Below are 20,092 nucleotides of genomic sequence, written 5' to 3' on the forward strand. Positions count from 1 at the left end.
AATGTATTACTGCTTGTTTGCAGTATACTTTAAACGATATGCAATGTGTCATTGGGGAAGGGGAGCCTCGGAATAAAAGTTCTTCGAGCTTTCTCCTTCCAAGCGACTGTACCTTATTACTAGAGCCTTAGTATGTGGTGTCAATGTTTGTTTGTTTCATGATTGTTACTGTCAGTTTAATATTTGTGACTGTGTTACGGCATGCAGTGTCATGTGTTGTTGGTTTGGGTCCCTTACCTGTTGATCCCTTCTGAGTCATGTTCACTTAGTGTGTTGCTTTCTTCCTCGGTTTCGGAATCTGTGGTCGTGCTCGTGTTCTCCCATGTGGTCTGTTGTGTTGTCTGCGCCTGTCTATGCTTTCTTCCATATGGGTTTTGGCGCTTTTATTCTTCATGCAGTGTGTTCGATACAATATGAGCTACGCTATTTAATGTGTTCCAATTATCGGGATTACGTATTATTCTGGTGATGTCACTGTCGTTCTGTATAGGTCTCATGTGTGCTAGCGTGTTGCATAGCAGTGTGACAAGTTCTGGTGTTCCAGTTTCTCCGCAAATGCATATTTCACCGTTAGTTAGTCCCATGCGGTTTAAGTGTACCGCGTTCGGCCTGTGGCGTTTCAGGAACTGGACTTTGAATGCCGTGGCTTAATTCCTGCGATGAAAAAGCCAGCTGCCCGAGGCAGCTACTGCGCATGCGCGCAAACGCAAATCTACCTTTCCGGACCCGACTCTCATGTGACAGGCGAGTGAGGTTAGTGCAGTACGTGCGAGGTCGTCGCCGGCAGAACACCTTAGCCTTGTCAGACAGCGCACTACTCTGCAGGTATGGAATTTATATTTCAAGTTGTGTGTTGATGCCACTCGACTGACTTAAATTATTGATCAGATACTAGCAGACATGCATAAACCCCGAGAACAACTATTTCATCGTAGAACCCTGCAGTTCCGGTTTATCGACATCAGTTTAGATTCATCTCGTCTATTTTGCGTTTGATGTTCGCAAATCAGTTTTACTGAAACCGCGATATTTACTTTCGTACTTAATATTCAGTGTTCGCAACAGTTATTTTGACGCAGCAGAACGGAAGAGCACTGTTGCAGGGGACGCCATGTCGCACTCGTTAAGCTGTGCATTTGTATAGCCACGCATCAGTGGCCACACTATTGCCAAGTCAGGCCGTAAATAATGTGCAATTAATAGTATTATTGTGTGTCCTGGAGTCGCATTTGCGAGGAGCAACGTTTTCAAATCGCAGTCCGGTCATTGAGATTTAAGTTTTCAGTGATTTACCAAAATCGATTACGGTGAAAGCCCGGATGTTTCCTTCGTAAAGAACACGGTTAGGTTCCTTCTCTATCCTTGTTCTATCTGGTTGTGTGCTCCACCTTTAATGACGTCGAGCAGGATGCTAACCCTGAATATTCCTTTTCTCCATTGAGTGTTCCTATGAAGTATGCAAGCGGTTTTCTTCGACTGAGGTTGTGTAGCAAAAAGCACGTACTTATTGCAACGCATATTAAGGGTTTTTTTCATTCCTTTCACGTTCTTGTGCAAGCTATTATTAACTTTTTGTCTTCTTTACAATTGCTACGGAATATCTACGTAGGAGACGGAGCAATTATCGTGGCCTTGGGGCTGAAAGCCGCGTCTTAGAATTTTCTAAACAGGTTCCCGCGAAAAGTACTGCCTTTCATCCAGTGTCCACTGGTTAGATTTTTAAGGATTGCTGCCAGGTTTGTTTGCCGAACAGACTTATTATCACTCGCACTCCTCATCGTTGTCTTCTTTTTCTTTAGTGTTCAACCCTGAGGTTGGTTAGCCGTCCACTTTTCTTCTGCCTTTCTCCTCATTTCCATATATGTAGCACACCCTACAACATTTGTAATCTGCTGTGTGTTTGACACTGTTGATCGTCTCCAACGATTCCTTCCCTCAATAGCTCCTTCTGCTATTACTCCAATGATATTGTATCTTAAAATATGTCCTATGAGATTTTCTCTTCTTGTTTGGATGCGCATTCAGAAAGGTCTGGTTTTCTAAATTCTTCTCAGCGCCTCTTCTTTGGTAACAATATCTTACTGACTGATCTTCAGCATCCTTTTGTAGCACAAACTCTACAAGGCTTCTAGCTGTCTTCTCTCTTGTTTTCCTATTGACCAAGTTTCACACCCATAGAGGACCATACTCCAAGCAAATGCTTTCATGACGTGTTTTCTTATTTCCTGACTGGTGTTCTTATAGATGAGTAAGCTCTTTCTCAAATTAAATATTATTTTGGCCTGTTGTTTTCTGCTCTTCTTTATATTCACTTGATTTCCTCAGTCAGTCGGACCTAATATGGATCTCAAACATGTGAGATATTCCAGTGTTGGACTTTCAAGTGCAGTCGACTCTTGATAATTTGAAACTGAAGGGTCCAGGGAAAAAGTTCAAATTATTGAGAATTCAAAATAATAGGAGTTCCAGTAATCGAGAGGTATGAAGGAAAAAAATATCTAATAAACGAGAATTTGATTGAAAATAAATTGTAGTACATACATATGTAAATTTATGTTTATTGTAATAATGCGCAAAATAATACATGCATGTACGAGGTGCATGAGGAAAGTAATAAGACTGACAACACTGCGAGTGATCTGGCAATGCTGCGTTGTTCTATTTGAGTAGACCGGTGTGATCATCCCATCCAGATGCTCAGTCCGAGTGCTCCGTCCAGCCATTATGTGGTTTTTGAGAGCGTCTGTTGTGAAGTCGTATCTTTGTTCTATGTTGCGAAAATGGAACAGCGGAATTTATAGCAACGTTATCCCAGCTAGTTTTTTGTTAAGCTTGGGGAATCTGCGAGTGTGACCTTTGAAATATTAAAACAGGCCTATGGGGAACATTCCTTATCAAGAGCACAAGTTTTTCTCTGGAGCAGATCGTTTTTGGAAGGCCGAGAACACGTTGAAGATGAATGTCGCTCTGGGGCCCCTTCAGCTTCAAAAACAGACGAAAATGTCGAACGTTTGCGTGGTTCAAAATGGCTCTGAGCACTATGGGACTTAACATCTGAGGTCATCAGTCCCCTAGAACTTAGAACTACGTAAACCTAACTAACCTAAGGACACCACACACATCCATGCCCGAGGCAGGATTTGAACCTGCGACCGTAGCGGTCGCGCGGTTCCAGACTGAAGCGCCTAGAACCGCTCGGCCACACCGGCTGGCGTTTGCGTGGTTTTGTGAGATCAGACTGACGTTTAACCGTAAGAACAAACGGTGTCAACCAAGTATACTACAAAGATGCCCTTGGAAGGCTAGAGAAAAGGTGAATCTAGTGAGACGGACATTGCAGACAAGTGGATGCTGCTTCTTGTCACACTGCTACTTCCAACGCGGAATTTTTGACCTCACAGCCCCCCCCCCCCCCCCGCACGCCCCCTCCCCTTATTCACTTGATCTGAGTCCTTGTGACTTTTTCTTTTCCCGAAACTGAAAAATGCCTTACAAAGACGTCATTTTGGAACTCTGGAGAACATTCAAAAGAGTGTGACTGACACGATAAAGGCCCTATCAGTTGAAACCTTTCAGTGCTACTACCAAGTCTAAGAACAACGACTCCGCCTATGTATAGCTGCTGAAGGGAACTACTTTGAAAGGGACAGTATGATTGTTTGAAAAAAAATTAAAAACTTTGTTAGGAAAAAATCAATCTCATTACTTTTGCCACACACAGTGTATACATATGGTACAGTCATAATGTACATGAAAAACAGACAAACGAGAATATTACACTTCATTGTGAAAAACAGTCGGTGAGAGAGCGAACTTCCGTCAACCATGTCCAGTTAATTTTCGATAGTGATGAGAGCTGAGGAGAAATCATGCGTTTTATTTCTGAGGACGTAGCAACGTAGGGTATGGACAGAACCTTGCCTCGCTCAATATGACTGGAGTTGGTGGGTGCTCTTTGTTATCTTCCTCGTCTTCTTCCTTACAGGCCAACGGTTCAGCACCGGTTAGGACACTATGGACAGCGATTCCATCGTCAACATGAGCGAAACCCTCAAAGGTTAACTCACCACAGCTGGGTAGAAGTTCCCAACCTGAGTCTGTCGGGAATGAATTCGTTGGCTGTTGCGGTCAAACTGTTGCGTTCACCCTTTCGCATTTTGCAGTGCTTTCTACCCAGCATTAAGTGGAACAATTTCTCTGTGGTAGAGAGTTTTAAATTTTATATTATGCCATGGTCCAACGGTTGCAATCTTGATGTCATTTTGGGTGGAAAAAAAATCATCCACGATTTTCTTGTTGGAGTGATAAGTTGTGGGGAGAGATTTTCTTCCCTCGAAGCAGTGTGGTTTCGCACGTTTCCCTTCTTTGAGTGACTTCAACTTTTGAGATCCCTTCGTGTTACTAGCTAGAAGGATAGTTATTCTGCCGTTGTTCAATTTTGATCCATGACACTTCTCGCCTTTGAATGCTAGGGTGCGATCAGGAAGATATTTAAAAAAAAGCCCGATTTAGTTTGTTTTGTGTTATGTTGTGTGGGTCGTAGCCATTCAGAAGTTGTTTTAGTTCATCAATCCATTCAGTACAAAGGCAATTGTCCACGATGGCCCCCTCTCCCAAGATTTTTTTTAATGCGATATGGTGACGCTTTCTAAAATTTGAGAGCCACCCCTCACTTGCCGCAAATCCTCCAATCCCGATAGACTGAGCAAAGACTTGGCTTTCCTTCAACATGAAACCATCCACGGGAACGTTTTGCCCTCTGTACTGATTTATCCACTTAAGCAAGCACTTCCCAAGACTGGGAAATTCGTCCTGTAGTGATATTTTTCTTCATGTGCCTGATACATTTCCAGTGACACGATCTTTATTGTTTTTTTAAATCATCGGTAATGTAGATGGTAAAATATTGAATTGTTTTGCAACATCTTTTCCCGAAACTACATCTCCCCAAAGCTTGAATAACAAGCTTTTATCATTAACTGACAGACACTTGTTCCTTCTAGCACTCGTGGCGTATCACAGTTTCAAGAAACAGGGATTGACTTCAGCACAGTCTGAGCCTGTACTGGGAATCACAGAAGTAGGGGGATATCAATGGAAATCACAGAAGTAGGGGTCTCCAAATTGTATAAAGTGTTGGCGAGATGTCCTCACCACTGCAACTTCGGGTTACTGAGGGGACCAAAACACACTGAGTGTTTCAGTTCATCGAGCATTTTTCAGGGGACCAGCAAAAAATTTCAGAGTATTGCGAGTTTCAAGTTATCGAGAGTCGACTGTATTTCGTATGCAATCTCGTTCGTAGATAAAACGCAATTTCGTAGCACTAAATCGTAGCCTTTCATTTGCTTTACGTGCGTTTGAGCTTACAGTGTTTTTCCACTTCATATCTACACGTTTTATCGCTGGTAATTTGGACGACTTGAGTGACTCTAATTACGGCTCATTACTCATGAGGCCAAAGGCTACAACAGTTTCACCTTTCGTTAAGAACACAGTATACGTTTATCTTTAAGTGCCAACGGCCAGTATTACTACCATACTGATATTTTATCAACATGATGATATCGTAAACTAACATAGTATTTCCGGAACGCAACGTAATAACATTGCAAAGTACTTGAGTTGCAGGCACTTGAATACTGTTGTGATGATGAGGACAACAGTCGTCAGAGCTGCAGACAAAACGAGCCGAGGGCTCAAAGATAACGCAGGTTCAGTATGTACAGTCGTGCTCAAAAGTATCCGAACGACCTGAAATGCATTTCGCCTGATTCGCATGCAACCCACATAACGTAGCTGTCTAGCAGGTCCTCTAATCACTCCTTGGTACAGTCGTTTGACTATTGAAAATGGCTCCAACAAGTCACCACTAGAAAACTCGGCTCTGTATCGCAATAATTCAAGATGTAAAGTAATACCACGATACTTATTACAGATAAGACTGTCCTTAAGGCTTGTAAGCTCACATTTATTGCAATAAATGACGTACCTGAAATGTTACCACTCTCATTATTACGTCAGATAGGTAATGCACGTAATAAGTTCGTCGTATTCATGATTTCCTCTTCAAAGTAACATACAGTGCTTGTTATTTAACACAAAATGACATTAAAAATTTAAGTTATTCACGAGCAGCTACTTGAGAATATGTATGAACTTCAAATGACACGACGAACCGTCTCGTTCTGCATTTGGATTCAAACCCAGGTCATGCAGACTAAGATTTCGTGAGTGACGGAAACTAACAGTCATTCCTGACTAGGCATACAGAGAGTGATATACCTCGATTTTAGACAGTATCAGTTAGCAAATATCAACTTTAAATTACATAACGTAAACATTTTTAACGGACGCGAAATGCCGTGATGTAAAGCTTTGTGTTGGACAGGGATTCTAACCCAGAACCTTATCGGATTGTTATCGAAGCACAATAAACTGTGACATATCGGATTTTCTCGGCAGTAGCTAGATGTTTTAACTGAAATGACGAGAAGAAACATTAATTTTTTCCTTCCCAGGACTCCAACCCGGAACCTATCGCTGTTATACATTACAGAAAAACGTTAAATATGGATTTGTTACATCAGCAGCGACATGTGAGCATGTTTGAACTAGAAATAATATGACGAAGAGTTCAATGCTGACTGGGAATCGAACCGCACACATACCGTTGTTGACTACACACAAAGAGACGTCAGCTACATAATTTTGCTCCACCAGCAGCTCGGAATAACATCCTTGAACTTAGAGTGATCTCTCAAATAGTTCTGTGTCTCACTGGGAGTCAAAAACGTCAGATATCGTTAGTGTTGACAACGAATTAAAATGCATTAAAAATCAAAATTATTATCCATCAGCAGATAGGTGTTCTCATGCTAGAGCTTGATAATACATAATGAAAACTTTAGTGCCGGGCCAGCATTCGAACCCATTCAGGCGCAATATGTGGAGATGTTGAGGAATCTGCAGTTTTAAACAAACAAAAAATTGTAGTCGAGCTGTATTGTCACGAAGGGAACAAATTCCGCGTTAAGGGCGGTCTGAGTTGCATTCCAAGTTGAGAACCAATTTTATCGACATACAGAAACTCAAATAAAAGATGGAATAAGGGTCCTGTGACCCTAAATAGCGTTTGTTTCGTCACTATAAATAAATAACTAGTATAAGAAAGGTTACTGGTGACAGTTTCCACATTTCTCCACTCCTGACTTTATTGTGGTGCAACCTAACGACTACTTGGTAGAGAAGGAATATCATGTTTAATGTGAATTTCAGACCAAAATGACATTATACCTTCTTCACTTGGCGTAGCCAGAACAGAATAGAATCTGTCTCTCCCTATTAAAAATCATGGGCAGAAGTTGGAATCGAACCCAGACCATCATCATAGGAACTTACTATCAAGCCAACAGACCACCAAATCATCGTCTGTCTGAGTCCTTTTTCTTTCATAAAACCGTTGCGGCACACTCTATGAGAATTCTGACACACAGGCTCCCTGTAGTGGTTTGCAGCATGTTCAGTACATTCATTTACTTGGCTGACCGAATCGCCATGAACTAGCTGCCTCGGCTACCCAGTGCATACATTCGACTCTATTTTGTAATCACCGAAATAAAATCATGTAACTGCCACCTACACAGAACTGCCAACAGTGTAGGATGCAGGAATTTAAAGAGGAAGTGTTCCTTTCCATTTGAGCTACTCTATTGCGCTATCTGTTTGTTGAAAACGGCGTGCAGTGCAAAAGAAAAGCTATAACTGTCTGTCTCTCAGAAGTCTAGATCCGGCCATATGCATTATCTCACAGCACTGTGGAATGCGGAAATTCTGGAGGGACTATTCTTGACTTCTGGAGGTGCTGTAGGTAGATGACAGCTTGTAGCGTCACGGTAAGTGTCACGCACGGTACATAAGGTGTCGTGAGTTCCATTTCATTCGCTGCTACATTTTTTACAACGCAATTCTGCTGTCTGCTGAAGTTACCAATTTAATGGAACTGCATGTGGAAATAGGGCTAACTTTTGCGACATTTTGTTCTTTTCAGGTTTAATAGACGGCCAGGCAGCAGATGCATCTCGAAGCTTTTGTATTATGTATGGGGAGAGCGCATCGAGCCAAAATAGTCAGAAAAGTATTTCTTACATTAGCTGTCGTCTGGTAGTGGCATTTTATTCTTCTTCAAACCTTGTTTGACAGCTTTAACTCAGAACAAGTTTTCTACATGCATGTAATCAATAAATTGCATGTGCAATACCGGACTGTTATAGATCACATCAGAGAATTCGCATATATCGTTGATGATTAACTTATCTCTCATGTTTAGTATTGTTTTAACAACACTAAAAGAAACCTTACGAAAATTGTGCACTGTATTAAAAGAGATGAAATAAAACTACCCACGATAACCTTACTACGCCGGCCGGTGTGGCCGAGCGGTTCTAGGCGCTTCAGTCTGGAACCGCGCGACCGCTACGGTCGCAGGTTCGAATCCTGCCTCGGGCATGGATGTGTGTGATGTCCTTAGGTTAGTTAGGTTTAAGTAGTTCTAAGTTCTAGGGGACTGATGACCTCAGATGTTAAGTCCCATAGTGCTCAGAGCCATTTGAACCATTTTTGAACCTTACTACGAAAGACTGTTTTGATAAAACTGAGCATCTTTATACAAGCGTGCCTCTATCGGCACGAATCAGTAAAATACTTCTTCTTCTGTAGTGGTCAATCCAAGGATTGGTTTGCAACAGCTACAATGGCAGCTTGTCTCCATTCTGTGCGTCTTTCAGCTTTTCTCTCGTTTCTTTATAGGTGTTACATCCCACATCTTTCACGATTTGATCCATGTACCTCAGTCGTGGTCTTCCTCTAGGTCTTTTTCCCTCGACATATCCCTCTATGATTGTGTTCAGGAGTCCGTTATGTCTTAATAGATGGCCTGTAAATTGCACTCTTCTTTTAACAATGAAACTCCAGAAGCTTCTCTTCTCACCTGCTCTTTCCAGAACCACTTCGTTTGTGACCTTGTCGATCCATTTTATTTTGAGCATGCGTCTATAGCACCACATTTCAAAAGAATTTAGCTTATGGTCTTCCTCTGTCCCGAGAGTCCATGTTTCACACCCATAGCATGCCACACTACACACATATGATTTCAAAAATCTTTTCCTGATTTCAAGGCTGATGCTCTTAGATGTTAATATGTTTTTCTTCTTGTTAAAAGCAGCTTTTGCTTGAGCTATTCTACTTCTCACTTCTGCCTTGCTCCTTCCATCCCTAGTAATATTACTGCCCAGATAAGTAAATTTATCAACTTGTTCAAGCAGTTCATTGCCTACATGAACTTGGACTTTCACTTGATCTTCTTTGTCGCATGCCATTACTTTTGTTTTTGCTTTATTAATTCTCATATTATATTCTTCCCCAATAACTTCATCCATTCTATTCAGTAGGACTACAAGATCTTCTTCAGTTTCAGCCAGGACAGCTATATCATCAGCATATCTTATCATATCTATTCGTTGGCCATGAATTACTACACCTGTCTGTGAATTTTCCCTTACTTTTTTCAGCGCCTCTTCAATGTATACGTTAAAGATAACAGGGGATAGTGCGCAACCTTGTCGGACACCTTTCCGTATCTGCACCTCTTCTTGTTTTGTCCGTCCACAGACTGCTGTCTCGTTTTTGTACAGGTTCCATATCATTTTTCTACTCACTACTCACATAGATTTCGATTGGGTCTGTGTTTAATTGGTATTCTGTGTCATACTCAACAGGTATGTATTCCTAGAGACCCAAAATTTGCTTGTCAGCAGCGGAACGAAGCGTTACCTGTTGTGCAGCATTGTAAGTTTTTCACCATTGCACTATGAGCTGAAAGTATTTTCTTGCGATTTCCTTACCGATGTTCGATCTGACTACCTGTAGCTCTTTCACAGAAGGGATAAAAACGTTACATTCAGCGAGACTGGAACCGCAAACCAGGACAAACGCATTTTCAGAGGTCAGCACGTCACCACAGAGCTAGCGAAGATGATGTATGTGTTGCCCATTTCCTTTACGAGGCCAATAGTGTCTAGAACTCGTAAACCGCTATTTAAATGACGAGTTTAGTTGCGATTTACACATGCAGCAACTTTCCTGGGCTGAAAACCGTAAATTTACAATCATTTGTTACACCTGAAGCGATAATAACTCAGATTAATCAATGTAAATGACAGGAAAAATCAAGTGAACCTTGAGGCTTAATGCCGTGCACACCAGGAAGTAACTCGTCGATCACAGAGTTGCCAAATATACCTTGCCTTGTTGCAAAATCTCAGTTACACTACTAGCAGGAAGAAGACGAACCGATGTGATCCTACAGCGGGCTGGGAAGTGACCACAGGTGGCCGTTCAAAGACGCGGCTGCGACGGCCTGGAATACGTAATGCGTCTGATTCGCATTTCTGTAACCAGGTTTAGGGACTGGAGCGTAGTTACTAATAATACTCAGAACTGACTGCAAACTAAGCATCATAAATCAGTAACTCTCATAGTTGTTTTTATTTTTCTTTCGTAACTGCACTCAAACCTAAGAAACTCATTCACGGACGTTTTTGTGCCTCGCCGATAGTCGAGCACACCAAACAAATAAAAATAAAAAAAGAATGCGCGTGTGTGTGTGTGTGTGTGTGTGTGTGTGTGTGTGTGTGCGTGTGTGTGTGTGTGAGAGAGAGAGAGAGAGAGAGAGAGAGAGAGAGAGAGAGAAAGATAGAGAGAGAGAAAGAGAGAGAAAGAGAGAGAAAGATAGATAAGAGAGAGAGAGAGAGAGAGAGAGATAAACATAAAGAAGAATGAGAGAGAGGGTAAAAAATTGTTGTACAGAAATTGAATACCGGTATGTATAGAAATCTTTCATTAAAATAACACGTTGCACAACATTACGAAGTGCTGTATTCATGATCTATGGAACAAATATTAATCCAATCTAATCTAGTCAATCATATTGCTCACTAACCGTCAAGAGTCATGAATTACCGAAATTTTCGCCAATATCTGTAACCAAATCTAAACTTGAAAATAAAAGACGACAGTTTTTGTAATAAACCGAGACTCCTATCAAGACCCTTCGTCCCTGTTAACTAACCATGAAAGATGTCTGATATACCTCTATTCGGAAGTAACAAAGTGTGTATGCATTTAAAGATGAAGTGCATGATGTGCATGATGTGGAGTTCTGTGACGGAGATACGAATCCAACACGTAAGCAGATTGTTAACTAAGTAAAATCAAATGTTACGTATCGGTTTTTCTTACCAGCTGCTAGGTGTTTGAATCTGAAATAAGGATACAAACTTTAGTGCCTAAGCGACAATCGAACTGCACACCTACTTTGCTTCCACGAATATAGCTTAAGTATCAGCTGCTTACTCACCAACAGTAAGATGTGTGCATATCTGACCAGAAATAACGGCACCTAATGCGATTGTTGTCAACACATGAACAGACATTTACACTAGCAGGCCGGTAAGCACGTGATAGGGTTTGAAATGATTTTATGAATATTTTTTTATTTGATTAGTATTCGGACCCACATACTTAACTTTGGAGGAGACCTAGAGAAGATTGCAGTCTTGGAAAAAGGAACCAAATGATTGAACTATACTGTTCCGAGAGATTCAGATCCTCGAAAGAGGAGATACTAATTCGAATCACAGTCCACCACCAAATTTTCAACGTCTCTAGTTCAATCAAGTATCAGTAAAATAAGAGCCCTGTTCCTTTAAATGGCTATCAGTTCATCAAATAAAATAAAATTTTCTAATGTAAGTAAGTTTACTGGCGACTTTATTTCTGTTTACCATGACTTCCACTATGTCATTTCCCACCGTAAACCAGCTATGCCCAGTTGGTAATGAAGGAACGTGATGTTTAATGCGGATTCTGGGTTATAACGTTTTTCTCTTGAGGTTACCATAGGCAAAGCAAATCTGTTTGTGCCTCTTAAAAGTAAATGCCTGAACCCACGTTTTGCAACTGTGATAGTTCGTTCCATCAGACCATTGTGGCCACATTTCCCAGCCCCAGGGGGGTGCTGTAACGGATGTTGTGCTTAGCTTACAAAATTTGTCACGCTGGAAAAAATGCGAGTCTATTCAATGGTTAAGTAGAAGCAAGCTTCTGACGCGGAGATAATGCTATTATCATGTCAGCAGGATGTAAAGACTCTTCTAGGCATCATAACCTCGATGTGAAGCCATTTTGAAATTTGGTCAGGTGAATACAGGGTTATAAATACAAAGTCAAATAGGGGTAATGCTGGAGTAGGTTTAATAATGAGTAAAAAAATAGGAGTGTGGGTGAGCTACTACAATCAGCATAGTGAACGCATTATTGTCGCCAAGATAGATACGAAGCCCACACCTACCACAGCAGTACAACTTTATATGCCGACTAGCTCCACAAATGAATAGGAAAATAGGAACGCGGGTAAGCTACTACAAACAGCATAGTGAACGCATTGTTGTGGCCAAGATAGATACGAAGCCCACACCTACTACAGTAGTACAAGTTTATATGCCAACTAGCTCTGCAGATGACGAAGAGATTGATGAAATGTATGATGAGATAAAAGAAATTATTCAGATAGTGAAGGGAAACGAAAATTTAATAGTCGTGGGTGACTGGAATTTGATACTAGGAAAAGGAAGAGAAGGAAACGTAGTAGGTGAATATGGAATGGGGTTAAGGAATGAAAGAGGAAGCCAACTGGTAGAATTTTGCACAAAGCATAACTTAATCATAGCTAAAACTTGGTTCAAGAATCATGAAAGAAGGTTTTATACATGGAAGAGGCCTGGAGATACTAGAAGGTTTCAGATAGATTATATAATGGTAAGACAGAGATTTAGGAACCAGGTTTTAAATTGCAAGACATTTCCAGAGGCAGATGTGGGCTCTGACCACAATCTATTGGTTATGATCTGTAGATCAAAAATGAAGAAATTACAAAAAGGTGGGAATTTAAGGAGATGGGACCTGGATAAACTGACAGAACCAGAGGTTGTAGAGAGTTTCAAGGAGAGCATAAGGGAACGATTGACAGGAATGGGGGAAAGAAATACAGTAGAAGAAGAATGGGTAGCTTTGAGGGATGAAATAATGAAGGCAGCAGAGGATCAAGTTGGTAAAAAGACGAGGGCTAGTAGAAATCCTTGGGTAACAGAAGAAATATTGAATTTAATTGATGAAAGGTGAAAATATAAAAATGCAGTAAATGAAGCAGGCAAAAAGTAAAACAAACGTCTCAAAAATGAGATCGACAGGAAGTGCAAAATGGCTAAGCAGGGATGGCTAGAGGACAAATGTAAGGATGTAGAAGCATATCTCACTAGGGATAAGACAGATACCGCCTACAGAAAAATTAAAGAGACCTTTGGAGAAAAAAGAACCACTTGTATGAACATCAAGAGCTCAGATGGAAACCCAGTTCTAAGCAAAGAAGGGAAAGCAGAAAGGTGGAAGGAGTATATAGAGGGTCTATACAAGGGCGATGTACTTGAGGACAATATTATGGAAATGGAGGAGCATGTAAATGAAGATGAAATGGGAGATATGATACTGCGTGAACAGTCTGACAGAGCAATGAAAGACCTAAGTCGAAACAAGGCCCCGGGAGTAGACAACATTTCATTAGAACTACTGACGGCCTTCGGAGAGCCAGCCCTGACAAAACTCTACCATCTGGTGAGCAAGATGTATGAGATAGACGAAATACCCTCAGACTTCAAGAACAATATAATAATTCCAATCCCAAAGAAAACAAGTATTGACAGATGCGAAAATTACCGAACTATCAGTTTAATAAGTCACGGCTGCAAAATGCTAACGCGAATTCTTTACAGACGAATGGAAAAACTGGTAGAAACCGACGTCGGGAAAGATAAATTTGGATTCCGTAGAAATATTGGAACACGTGAGGCAATACTGACCCTACGACATAGCTTAGAAGATATATTAAGGAAAGGCAAACCTACATTTCTAGCATTTATAGATTTGGAGAAAGATTTGACAATGTTGACTTGAATACTCTCTTTCAAATTCTGAAGCTGGCAGGGGTAAAATACAGGGAGCGAAAGGCTATTTACAATTTGTACAGAAGCCAGATGACGGTTATAAGAGTCGGGGGGCATGAAAGGGAAGCAGTGGTTGGGAAGGGAGTGAGACAGGGTTGTAGTCTATCCCTGATGTTATTCAATCTGTATACTGAGCGAGCAGTAAAGGAAACAAAAGAGAAATTCGGTGTAGGTATTAAAATCCATGGAGAAGAAATAAAAACTTTGAGGTTCGCCGATGACACTGTAATTCTGTCAGAGACAGCAAAGGACTTGGAATAGCAGATGAACGGAATGGACAGTTTCTTGAACGGAGGATATAAGATGAACATCAACAAAAGCAAAGCGAGGATAATGGAATATAGTCGAATTAATTCGGATGATGCTGAGGGAATTAGATTAGGAAATGAGACACTTAAAATAGTAAATGAGTTTTGCTATTTGGGGTGCAAAATAACTGATGATGGCCGAAGTAGAGAGGATATAAAATGTAGACTGGCAATGGCAAGGAAAGTGTTTCTGAAGAAGAGAAATTTGTTAACATCGTGTATAGATTTAAGTGTCAGGAAGTCGTTTCTGAAAGTATTTGTATGGAGTGTTGCCATGTATGGCAGTGAAACATGGACGATAAATAGTTTGGACAAGAAGAGAATAGAAGCTTTTCACATGTGGTGCTACAGAAGAATGCTGAAGATTAGATGGGTAGATCACATAACTAATGAGGAGGTACTGAGCAGAATTGGGGAGAAGAGGAATTTGTGGCACAACTTGACCAGAAGAAGGGATCGGTTGGTAGGACATGTTCTGAGGCATCAAGGGATCACCAATTTAGTACTGGAGGGCAGCGTGATGGGTAAAAATCGTAGAGGGAGGCCAAGAGTTGAATACACAAAGCGGATTCGGAAGGATGGAAGTTGCAGTAGGTACTGGGAGATGAAGAAGCTTGCACAGGATATTGTAGCATAGAGAGCTGCATCAAACCAGTCTCTGGACTGACTGAAGACCACAACAACAAGAACTGTGAAAGCACAAAACTTGGTTGAATGTTCTAATTTTGCAGGAACTGAAAATAAGGCACTACTTTCTCATCGTAAGAAAAGGTGGTTATTACGTATGTCTGCAGTTGAAAGAATTTTGCAAGTGTACGAAGCCCTTAAATCTTACTTCATGTCTGAAAATAATGTTCCCATTACAGTTAGCCTTTTTCTGCAAAATCCTGTGGCTGAGGGATATCTATGGTTTCTTCATAAGGGTCTCCAACTACCTATACAAACAGATATTGGACTCTACCGGTAAAAAAGACTGTAGTGTAAGTGTATTCTGTCCTGAGTGACACTGTGCCAAGTCTGCAAGACAGGTCTAAAAATAAATTCGTTCCCCTAACAGAAAGAGATGTCATCTCAATATGTGACAATGACCAACTTGTTAATGTTTTCTGTGTGCAGTGATTACATTAGCAAATGGATGAGACAGTACGATGAACTAACTGTGTTCAGTTGGTTAATTCTTAGCAAAGAACTTAACTGGGAAGGAGCGAAAAAAAGTTGTAGTGTATTTGAAAAACAGATATGCCCTTGTGGATGACAGTGAATCGTTTGATGAAGTAAATCGGCTAAAAATATTTCTAAGTGAACAGCTTCGACTTGAAACCAGATAAACATTTTTAGAGAAAATTGCATCTGATAGATAGTCTGATCTCGTGGGTTGGGGTTGGGTTGTTTGGGGGAGGAGACCAAACAGCGAGGTCGTCGGTCTCATCGGATTAGGGAAGGATGGGGAAGAAAGTCGGCCGTGCCCTTTCAAAGGAACCATCCCGGCATTTGCCTGGAGCGATTTCAGGGAAATCATGGAAAACCAAAGTAAAGATGGCCGGACGCGGGACTGAACCGTCGTCCCCCCGAAAGCGAGTCCAGTATGGTTACCACTGCGCCACCGCGCTTGGTTCTGATCTCGTGAACAATCGTTCTGAAGATGAATATTCATAACTTTTAAAATTGTGCAATAAGTTTTTTCGATTCCTGCCCACAACGCAATTGTGGAAAGGATATTTTCCTTATTAAATATACATTGGACTGATGAAAGAAATAGACTTTCTGTACAGTGTGCAAAGAATCTGTTGATCGTCAGTTATAACTCCACTGACGGAGAAAAATCGCGGTACCAAAAAACAGTTAATGTAGAGTAATGAAATTTCGGGAACAAATTTGTCCAGGTAATATATTTAAGTGATTAACATTGCAAGATAACAGCTTAATGTAAGCACGGGATAAGCCATTGCAAATGCGAAATGCTGGTACATTAATAAACGGTATAACCACCAGAATTTTGAATGTAAGCATGCAAACGTAAATGCATTGTGTTTTACATTATGCCGGGTGTCAGTTTGTGGGATGGAGTTCCATACCTGTTGCACTTGATCGGTCAATAGAGGGCGTTTAATGCTGGTTGTGAATAACGCTGGAGTTTGTTTGGTTACAACAGTGATATCTGGGCGAGCGTTATCCTGTTGGAAAACACCACCTGGAATGCTATTCATGAATGCCAGCACAGCAGGTCGAATCGCCAGAGTGACGTACAAAGTTGCAGTCAGGGTGCGTGGGATAACCTCGAGAGTGCTCCTGCTGACATGCGAAATCGCACCCAAAGACGAAAACTCCAGGTGTAGGTCCAGTGTGTCTAACACGCAGGCAGGTTGGTGGAAGGCTCTCAAATGGTTTCCTTCTAACCAACACACAGCCATGACTGGCACCGAGGCAGAAACAACTGTCGTTAGAAAACACAACAGACTTCCACCCTGCTCTCCAATGAGCTCTCGCTTGACGCCACTGAAGTCGCGAATGGCGGCGGTTTGGTGTCAGTGGAATACACGCTACAGGGCACATGGCTCGGAGCTGTCATTGAGGTTATCGATTTGTAGCAGTTGTGTCACTATGGTGTCAACTACTGCCCAGATTGCTACTGCAGATGCAGTACGATCCTTTAGAGCTGTACACCGAACACAATGGTCTTCTCTCTCGGTAGTGTCACGTGGCCATCCGGAACCCGGTTTTCTTGTGACCGTGCGTGACAAACGCTGCCAGCAATTACGTACAGTGGCTACATTCCCGCCAAGTCTTTTTGCAGTATCGCAGAAGGAACGTGCAGTTCCTCGTAGCCCTCTTACACGACCTCGTTCAATCTCAGTGAGGTGTTGATAATGGCGTCTTTGTCACCGTAAAGGCATTCTTGACTGCTATCAACTTACCACGTCCAGTTGCAAAGATAACTAACGTTCACTACCATTACAGCGTGTAGTTAAAGCAAACCACATTTGCCTCCTCTTCGTGGTGCTAATAGCGCAGCTCTTATGCGACTGACTCGAAATTTGAACGGATGTCTTCTTTCAGATGTAGAAACACGTCTACCAACTTTCGAAGAAGGTTCGAGGAAGCGAGAAATATGCTTTTGTTGAAAAGTAAGCCAAGTGGTTCACATAAAGATTGATTGTAGTACCCTCCGGTTTTTTCCTTTGGAAATATGGTAATCCCAGTCGTAGCTCCAAAGAAGAACTCAAATTTCTACATGTTTTTGAATTAATAATAGGAAAATATTAATCCCGACAAATCTGGCGAGAGGCCTGGTCGCCTAATTCCCTAGTAATGACCCCAACAAAATAAAAGCCAATAACTGAAGCCCTCGATATTGCTAACCCAGTGCACAACCATATTATCTCCAGTGACCTACCAGTAACCTCTGGCAACGCTACAGATCAGATTTTCCACACAACCTACAATACAAAAAATATTGTTGTTGTAAAAAATATTTCGGTGTTCTGTTCTCTTCCTCTGTGAGCATGGATGACGTCACACGCCGCATCATTCCGTCATGGGACAAAGCCGATATCCACTGTCGGTAGATTCAATTGACTCAACAAAAAGGTAAGAGCCCCTGGTCACTTGGTCAGTTTCAATGTATACACTGCCTAAGTACAGGGGGTGGGCAAAAATTTGGAAACACTAAAAACCCAACACATTTCCATGCCTAGTACGGTGTAGGAAAACCGTTGCTATTCAAACCAGCTTCCAGTCGTGTCAGAATACAGGTCCTGTGTGGTTTTCAAGGGAATCTTATACCATTTTTCCTAAAAAGATGGGAAATTCAGGTAACGATGATGCATGTGGATAACGATCACGCGCTCTTCTCTCCAAAGCAGACGGCAAAAGCTCGATAATACTGAGATATGGTGACTGTGGTGGTGAGGAAAGATGTGACAGTTCATCCTCGTTCTCACAAAACTAGTCTTGGACGATGCGAGCTGTCTGAGCAGGTGTCTCGTAGTCTTCAAACACAACATAACCATTGGGGAACAAATATTGTACCATAGGATGGACCTGATAGGCCAGAATGGTCGCTTAGTCATTGCACAGTAACCATGGGGTCCATCGAATACCATGATATGGCCGCCCAGATAGTCACCGAAACCCTACAATGCTTCACTCTTGGCAGCTTGGTAGGGTTGCACCACTTACGCCAGACGTTAACTCGGCCAGAAGTTTGAAACAGTGTTCTATGATCCAGTTTTTATGCTTTCGGCACGACGTTTTCCTGTTATGGCCATTTGCATCACTGATGTGTGAATTTAGAATTCCAGTTCGCCCTGAAATTCCCACCTTATGGACCTCTCTTCGTGGTGTTTTGGTGCTGACTGGGTTCGCGAATGCGGCATTCAGTTCTGCAGTGACTTTTGCAGCTGTAGTCCTCTTCTTTTTCGTCACAATACTTTTCAATGACCGACTGTAAAGATCAATCAACACACAGTTTCGTTCGCGTTGTGACTTAGCGGATAATCTTTTTCCACTTCCCTCTACGCGATGTAAATCCTTTACACAGTGCCTCTTGAAACACCAAACACTTCGGCTACCTCGGTTATGGAAGCACCCAGCATACGAGTACCAACAATTTCCCCATGTTCGAATTTCGAATCCATTTAGCTTACTCGTGCAGGAAGGCTGCACGGAGTAACCGCGCGTTTTGAGGCCTCATGTACCGGACTGCGCGGCCCCTTCCTCCGGAGGTTCGAGTTCTCCCTCGGGCATGGGTGTGTGTGTTGTTCTTAGCATAAGTTAGTTTAAGTAGTGTGTATGTCTAGGAACCGATGACCTAAGCAGTTTGGTCTCTTAGAAATTCACACAGATTTGAACACATTTCGTGCAGGAAGCATCACAACAACGACACATAGTACACAAAAGAAAGGATGATTCAGCTAAGCTGTTCTCCTCATATATGTCTTGAACTTTCACACAAAAAGAATTGCTAAGAAGATCTCACCAAACGACATATAGTCTCTTGTCATAGTTACATTATAAGGATACGAAATGCAGATGGCAATAGCAAGAAAAACGTTTCTGCGGCGAAGTACTTTAACATCGAATAAAAATTTAAGTACATCACTCAGCTATCCAAACACTACTCGCGTTCCCTCATCACAGCTTTATTTACGCCAGTACCTTATCTCCTACGTTTACAGCTTCACAGAAGTTCTCCTGCGAAACTTTACTAGCACTCCTGGAAGAAAGGGTATTGTGAAGACATGGCTTTGCAACAGCCAGTGGGATGTTTCCAGCGTGAATTTTTCACTCTGCAGAGGACTGTACGATGGACACAAAACTTCCTAGCAGACGAAAACTGTGTACCGGGCTGACACTCGAACTCGAGATTTTGGCTTTCGTGGGCAAGTGCTCTGACTAGCTGAGCTAACTAAGGGTGTGTCTAAACCACGTGTCCGCAAATTTATTTACTTGTTTATTTTACAGGAGTGGTGGTCACGAATGGTTCGCAAGAGAACTTCTATGAAATTGGGAAAGTAGGAGATAGGTAATGGCGGAATTAAAACTGTGAAGAGAGGTCGTCAGTCGTGCTTGGGTAGCTCAGCTGGTAAGAGCACTTGCCCACAGAAGGCAAAGGTCCAGAGTTCGAGTGTTGGTCCGGGACACTGTTTTAGACTACCAGGGAGTTTC

At 41.8% G+C, this 20,092-nt stretch overlaps 1 protein-coding gene across 1 annotated transcript in view; it reads left to right on the plus strand.

Annotated features, from left to right (window-relative positions):
• Positions 1–711: 711 nt before the first annotated feature.
• The window catches only part of LOC126185064 (regucalcin-like), a 124,318-nt gene continuing 104,937 nt past the window's right edge, over positions 712–20,092 (plus strand). The window contains exon 1 of the mRNA XM_049927820.1: positions 712–825. The gene's annotated coding sequence lies outside the window, so the exon portion shown is untranslated. The remainder of the gene's footprint in view (positions 826–20,092) is intronic.

This window comes from Schistocerca cancellata, chromosome 4, assembly GCF_023864275.1.
Source record: "Schistocerca cancellata isolate TAMUIC-IGC-003103 chromosome 4, iqSchCanc2.1, whole genome shotgun sequence".
NCBI lineage: Eukaryota > Metazoa > Arthropoda > Insecta > Orthoptera > Acrididae > Schistocerca > Schistocerca cancellata.